General features: G+C 43.1%; 1 pseudogene; it reads left to right on the top strand.

Moving 5' to 3' along the window:
• The first annotated feature begins 4,671 nt into the window (after positions 1–4,671).
• Positions 4,672–5,962, top strand: LOC119272580 (annotated as a pseudogene).
• Positions 5,963–6,553: the final 591 nt, after the last annotated feature.

The following is a 6,553-nucleotide window of genomic DNA, read 5'->3' as shown; positions in this document are numbered from 1 at the left end:
CAAGTATCTTCCTTCATTTCACAATTCTTACCCGGTGATTCACCCCTTTACTTCATTCATTTTCAATTCTTACGGTGGTTCGTTCAAGAGTTCTCTTCCTTGGTTATCATATCAATTTATTCGTTGTTTCAATTCTTACGGTGGTTCGTTGAAGACCTTCTCAAGTTGGCGCGATATCTATCTTAATATTTTCTTCAAGAATAAGTAGTATGCCAAATCTGTTGTTTGTCATCAATTTAATTGGTGAAGGATAAGCATAATGTAATCCTTATTCTTATTTCATCCAAGTGATTAATTTCCTATTCCGAAGGCTCGTCAAATTCCTGATTTCAATTGTTTCATCTTCTCTTTTTCCCAGAGTTCCAACCTTTTTCAATTACATCTCCGTGGAGATTCATTTAAATCATTGCAAGGCTTCAACCTTACTCTTCTCATCTTTCTTTCCGTTTGATCATTCTTTTGTTTACCGGAGTCTTCATGAAGGTTCTACATGATGGTTCATAAAGGATTTAATTCCTTCTCCAAGTTTTTCATCGACATTCTTTTCTAAGAAGCTCAAGCTTTCTTCATATTGTAATCCGGAGTGCAATTCTTTCTACTGTATCATTGGAGGTGGTATTATGTCATTCTTGATTATTTGAGTTCATGTTTCATGATTCACATGTTGTTAAGAATGAGGTATTTTAAATCCATCAACCTATTCGTTGGAGTTATCTTGGGTTATATTTCACCTAAAGCTTTCCCTAAGGATTGTTGCTATTTATGGTGCTCATAAATGACCCAAGTTCTTCATTTATTCTCCCAGTGAAATAGCTTTCTCGTCTCTTTGTTCTTATCAATCCAATTCTTCTTCCTGTGAGTGGCAGGTTGTCTTCTTCATGGGCTCGTTCTTCTTCCTTGCGGGATTTCAGGCAAGATGACCATACCCTCGAAATCACTTCTATCTTTGCTTGCTAGTTGGTCGCTCTTTTGCTATGCCTATGTTGCGATACCTACCACTTGCTTATCATGCCTCCCATATTGTTGAACCAAGCCTCTAACCCACCTTGTCCTAGCAAACCGTTGTTTGGCTATGTTACCGCTTTGCTCAGCCCTTCTTATAGCGTTGTTAGTTGCAGGTGAAGATTGAAGTTTGTTCCTTGTTGGAACATGGAGATGTTGTTCCTTGTTTGGAACATGTTTACTTGTTGGGATATCACAATATATCTTATTTAATTAATGCATCTATATACTTGGTAAAGGGTGGAAGGCTCGGCCTTATGCCTGGTGTTTCGTTCCACTCTTGCCGCCCTAGTTTCCGTCATATCGGTGTTATGTTCCCGAATTTTGCGTTCCTTACGCGGTTGGGTAATAGTGGGAACCACTTGACAATTCACCTTGAATAAGACTCTTCCAGCAATGCCCAACATTGGTTTTACCATTCGCCACCTAGCCTTTTCTTTTCCCTTGGGAGTCGCGCTCCTGAGTCATCATTATTTTACCCCCCCCCCCGGGCCAGTGCTCCTCTGAGTGTTGGTCCAAACTAGAGTCCTGTGCAGTGCCCCCTCGGGGAAACTCGAGGTTTGGTTTTAGTTGTATGGAGAACTCATCTGAGTGTGCCCTGAGAACGAGATATGTGCAGCTCCTATCGGGATTTGTCGGCACATTCGGGCGGTGTTGCTAGACTTGTTTTATCTTTGTCGAAGTTGTCGTGTAGAACCGAGATGCCGAGTCTGATCGGAATGTCTCAGGAGAAGGTTTATCCTTCGTTGACCGTGAGAGCTTGTGATGGGCTAAGTTGGGACACCCCTGCAGGGATTTGAACTTTCGAAAGCCGTGCCGGTGGTTATGGGCAGATGGGAATTTGTTAACGTCCGGTTGTAGAAAACCTGAAGTTGACCTTAATTAAAATGCATCAACCGCGTCTGTAACCGTGATGGTCTCTTTCCGGCAGAGTCCGGCAAGTGAACACGGTGTTGGAGTTATGTTTGACGTAGGTTGCTCTAGGATCACTTCTTGATCATAGTTTCTCGATCGTGCTTTGGCTTCTCTTCTCGCTCTCATTTGCGTATGTTAGCCACCATATATGCTAGTCTCTTCCTGCAGCTCCATCTCATACCTTTACCTTACCCATAAGCTTAAATAGTCTTGATCGCGAGGGTGCGAGATTGCTGAGTCCCCGTGACTCATAGATACTTCAAAACCAGCTTGCAGGTGCCGATGAGTCCGTGCAGATGACGCAGCCAAGCTCAAGGAGGAGCTCGATGAAGATCTTGTCCTTTGTGTTGTTTCGTTCTAGTTGATCAGTAGTGGAGCCCAGTTGGGGTCGATCGGGGGACCTTGTCGCTTTTGGGGTTCTTCTTTTATTTTGGTTCCGTAGTCGGACCTTGATTGTATTTGGATGATGTAATGCTTTATTCATGTAATTGTGTGAAGTGGCGATTGTAAGCCAACTATGTATCTCTTTCCCTTATGTATTACATGGGTTGTGTGAAGATTACCTCACTTGCGACATTGCTTTCAATGCGGTTATGCCTCTAAGTCGTGCTTCGACACGTGGGAGATATAGCCGCATCGAGAGTGTTACACCATATCATCACATAGCCTATACCATGTCAATGCATCTCCCTTCAAAGATAAAGGGAATACATTATTCTTGATAACATCCTCAGGCATACCTGCAAGCTTAAATAATCCACAAACTTCATCCACATAGATTAAGTGTAAACCAAGATGCAATGTTCCATCTCCTGCAAGAGGATTAGCTAGCAGTTTCTCTATCATACCCGAAGGAATTTCAAAGTAAACATTTTCTGTAGGTTCAGTAGGTTGAGGGGTAGCTAATTGTGGTTCCGGACGAGGTGAAGATACCCCGAACAAACCCCTCAAAGGATTATGTTCCATAATAACAAGTGACAGTAAATTTCAGTACACTATATAAATTTTTCCTTACCAAATTCCACCTACCAAAGGCGCTTCACTCCCCGGAAATGGTGCCAGAAAAGAGTTTTGATGACCCACAAGTGTAGGGGATCTATCGTAGACTTTTCGATAAGTAAGAGTGTCGAACCCAACGAGGAGCAGAAGGAAATGATAAGCAGTTTTCAGTAAGGTATTCTCTACAAGCACTGAAATTATCGGTAACAGATAGTTTTGTGATAAGGTAATTTGTAATGAGTAGCAAGTAATAAATAAAATAAGGTGCAACAAGATGGCCCAATCCTTTTTTAGAAAAGGACAAGCCTGGACAAACTCTTATATGAAGGAAAGCGCTCCCGAGGACACATGGGAATTATCGTCAAACTAGTTTTCATCATGTTCATATGATTTGCGTTCGGTACTTTGATAATTTGATATGTGGGTGGACCGGTGCTTGGGTACTGTCCTTACTTGGACAAGCATCCCACTTATGATTAACCCCCATTGCAAGCATCCGCAACTACAGTAGGAGTATTAAGGTAAACCTAACCATAGCATGAAACATATGGATCCAAATCAGCCCCTTACATAGCAACGCATAAACTAGGGTTTAAGCTTCTGTCACTCTAGCAACCCATAATCTACTTATTACTTCCCAATGCCTCCCTCTAGGCCCAAGCAGTGGTGAAGTGTCATGTAGTCGACGTTCACATGACACCACTAGAGGGATGACAACATATATCTCATCAAAATATCGAACGAATACCAAATTCACATGACTACTTATAGCAAGACTTCTCTCATGTCCTCAGTAACAAACGTAACTACTCACAAAGCATATTCATGTTCATAATCAGATGGGCATTAATATGCACAATGGATCTGAACATATGATCTTCCACCAAGTAAACCAACTAGCATCAACTACAAGGAGTAATCAACACTACTAGCAACCCACAGGTACCAATCTGAGGTTTGGATACAAGAGTGAACTACGGTTTGAGATGAGATGGTGCTGGTGAAGATGTTGATGGAGATTGACTCCCTCCCTATGAGAGGATCGTTGGTGACAACGATGGTGATGATTTCCCCCTCCCAGAGGGAAGTTTCCCCGGCAGAACAGCTCCGCCGGAGCCCTAGATTGGTTCCGCCAAGGTTCCGCCTCGTGGCGGCGGAGTTTCGTCCCGTGAGCTTTCTTATGATTTTTTTCTCGGATGAAAGACCTCATATAGCAGAAGATGGGCATCGGAGGGCCACCAGGGGGCCCACGAGGAAGGGAGCGTGCCCAGGGGGGTAGGGCACGCCCCCCACCCTCGTGGCCAGGGTGTGGCCTCCCTCTGGAACTTTCTTCGCTCAGTATTTTTATATATTCTGGAAATAACTTCCGTGAAGCTTCAGGACTTTTGGAGCTGTGCAGAATAGGTCTCTAATATTTGCTCCTTTTCCAGCCTAGGATCCCAGCTGCCGGCATTCTCCCTCTTGTAAACCTTGTAAAATAAGAGAGAATAGGCATAACTATTGTGACATAATGTGTAATAACAGCCATAATGCAATAAATATCAATGTAAAAGCATGATGCAAAATGGACGTATCAGGGACCCAAAACAGGTGACGTGGCATAACGGCGCGGCGGACGGCGCCGTTACTCGCTACCTGGTCAAACCGACGCGGTCGGCTCGCCCGACCGCACCAGCTCTCTCACTATCTCACTATCTCACCCGCACTCTCTCGCTCCCTCCTTCTCCTCTTCCTCTCCGGTTACCGTCGGCCGCCATGGTGTCCTGGAGCGAGAGCGAAAGCACTAAGGGCTCCGCCGCGCAGTTCATCTTCACTCCCGACTCCCCTGTCAAGGTCAGTTCTTTCTCTGGTTCTCTGTTTGTTTTTGGCTGCCGCTCATTTGTGTTCTAGTGTTCTACTAGTTCTGCTGAGTTCTGCTCGAGTTGAACAAGTTTTTGTTGGATTTCCCAGATCCCAGCTACAATTGATGAACCGTTGTTCGAGGGTGCTGCTGACGATTTGATGGTGATGTGCGAGCATGGGAATCCAGGGAGGAAATGTGTTGCATTTGAGGGGATAAGCACTGGGAGGAGGTTCATTGCCTGTGCCACTGAAGTAAGTAAGAAGTCGTAGCTTTGCAGCAGTCCAATTCATCATCTAGGGTTCATAGTTACTATTCATGTTCTAGGGTTTATAGTTATTGTTCATGTTCTGTTCTAGGGTTCATATTACTTTTCTATGGTTCATAGCAACTCTTCATTAACTGCATTTGGTAGATTGACTTAACTGAATGTGGTAGACAAACTTAACTGAATATGGTACATTAACTTAACTGATCTGAATATGATGGATTAAGCTAACTAAATGTGGTACATTAACTTAACTGAATCTGTAACTAATGACTTGAAGTTTGAACTGATTTTTTCTGTTGCAGGGTGCTAATAATTGTGGATTAGTGCAGTGGGTAGATGAGGAGTGGCCAAATCATCTGCAGAATGCTCTTCACAAGTTGTGGCTTATGTATGAGCATAGCCAGCATAACAATAGGATGGCATGCCTGGAGCATTCATCTACTGTACACAATCTCACACAGCAGAAAAAAGAGTTGCAGGAGACATATGAGAAGCTTGTTGAAGATGTGAACAACCTCTTGGATTATAAGGATAGCCAGCCTGAGGTGAACAAGAAAAATGATGTTGAGAACATTTCAGTGAGTGTGGAAAGCAGCATGACAAAGGATCCTGAGATCAAAAAATTGAAGGCTGTTGTTGACTAGTTAAAGGAAATTCATGTAGCTCAAGCCACTATCATTAGGAATTTTAAGTTCAATCATCTGAAAGAGAAGGAAAAGATGAGCTCTGATAAGAGGACTTTGGAGATTTGCTATGCTGACTTGAAGAAAGAGAAGGATCAGGTGGACAGTTGCATTGCTGAGCTGATGAAAGAGAAGGAGAAGTTGACCATGGATAAGAGTAATCTTGCTTCCTGCATTGTTGAGCTCAAGACAGCAGGTGATAGTAACAAGAGGAAGCTTCACCAGATTAAGGCTATTTGTGATGAAGACTAAGTTCAGTTGTTGTCTGACCATGTGGGTCATTGTCTTTTGTAATAGCTTTGGACTAAAGCTTGTAATGTGTTAACTTTGACTTTGTTGAACTCTGGTAATTTTATAGTTCGGTTATTTGTGATGAAGACTAAGTTATGTCCTTGAACTATGAATCTTAAGTACTAAGTTGGGTCATTTGATTTGTTCTTTCATTTATGTTACTGTTTATGATTAATGTTGTGTGAGGAAAGTTTTGGCCCAATTAAGGTGAGACGTAAGTTGTGTTTTGGCCCAAACTTACTCATTTGTGGCTTTGTCGACCTCGATCCACCCCAGATGACCTAACTCGCTCATTTAGGGTTTTGTCGACCTCAGTCCACCCCAAATGACCTAACTCACTCATTTGGGGTTTTGTCGACCTTCATCCACCCCAAATGACCTAACTCACTCGTTTGTGGTTTTGTCGACCTTGATCCACCCCAAATGACCTAACTCACTCATTTGGGGTTTTGTCGACCTTGATCCACCCCAAATGACTTAACTCGCTCGTTCGTGGTTTTGTCGACCTTGATCCACCCCAAATGACCTAACTCACTCATTTGTGGTTTTGTC

Source organism: Triticum dicoccoides, chromosome 3A, assembly GCF_002162155.2.
Source record: "Triticum dicoccoides isolate Atlit2015 ecotype Zavitan chromosome 3A, WEW_v2.0, whole genome shotgun sequence".
Classification (NCBI taxonomy): Eukaryota; Viridiplantae; Streptophyta; class Magnoliopsida; order Poales; family Poaceae; genus Triticum; species Triticum dicoccoides.
This window is presented reverse-complemented; position numbering and strand designations above follow the sequence as displayed.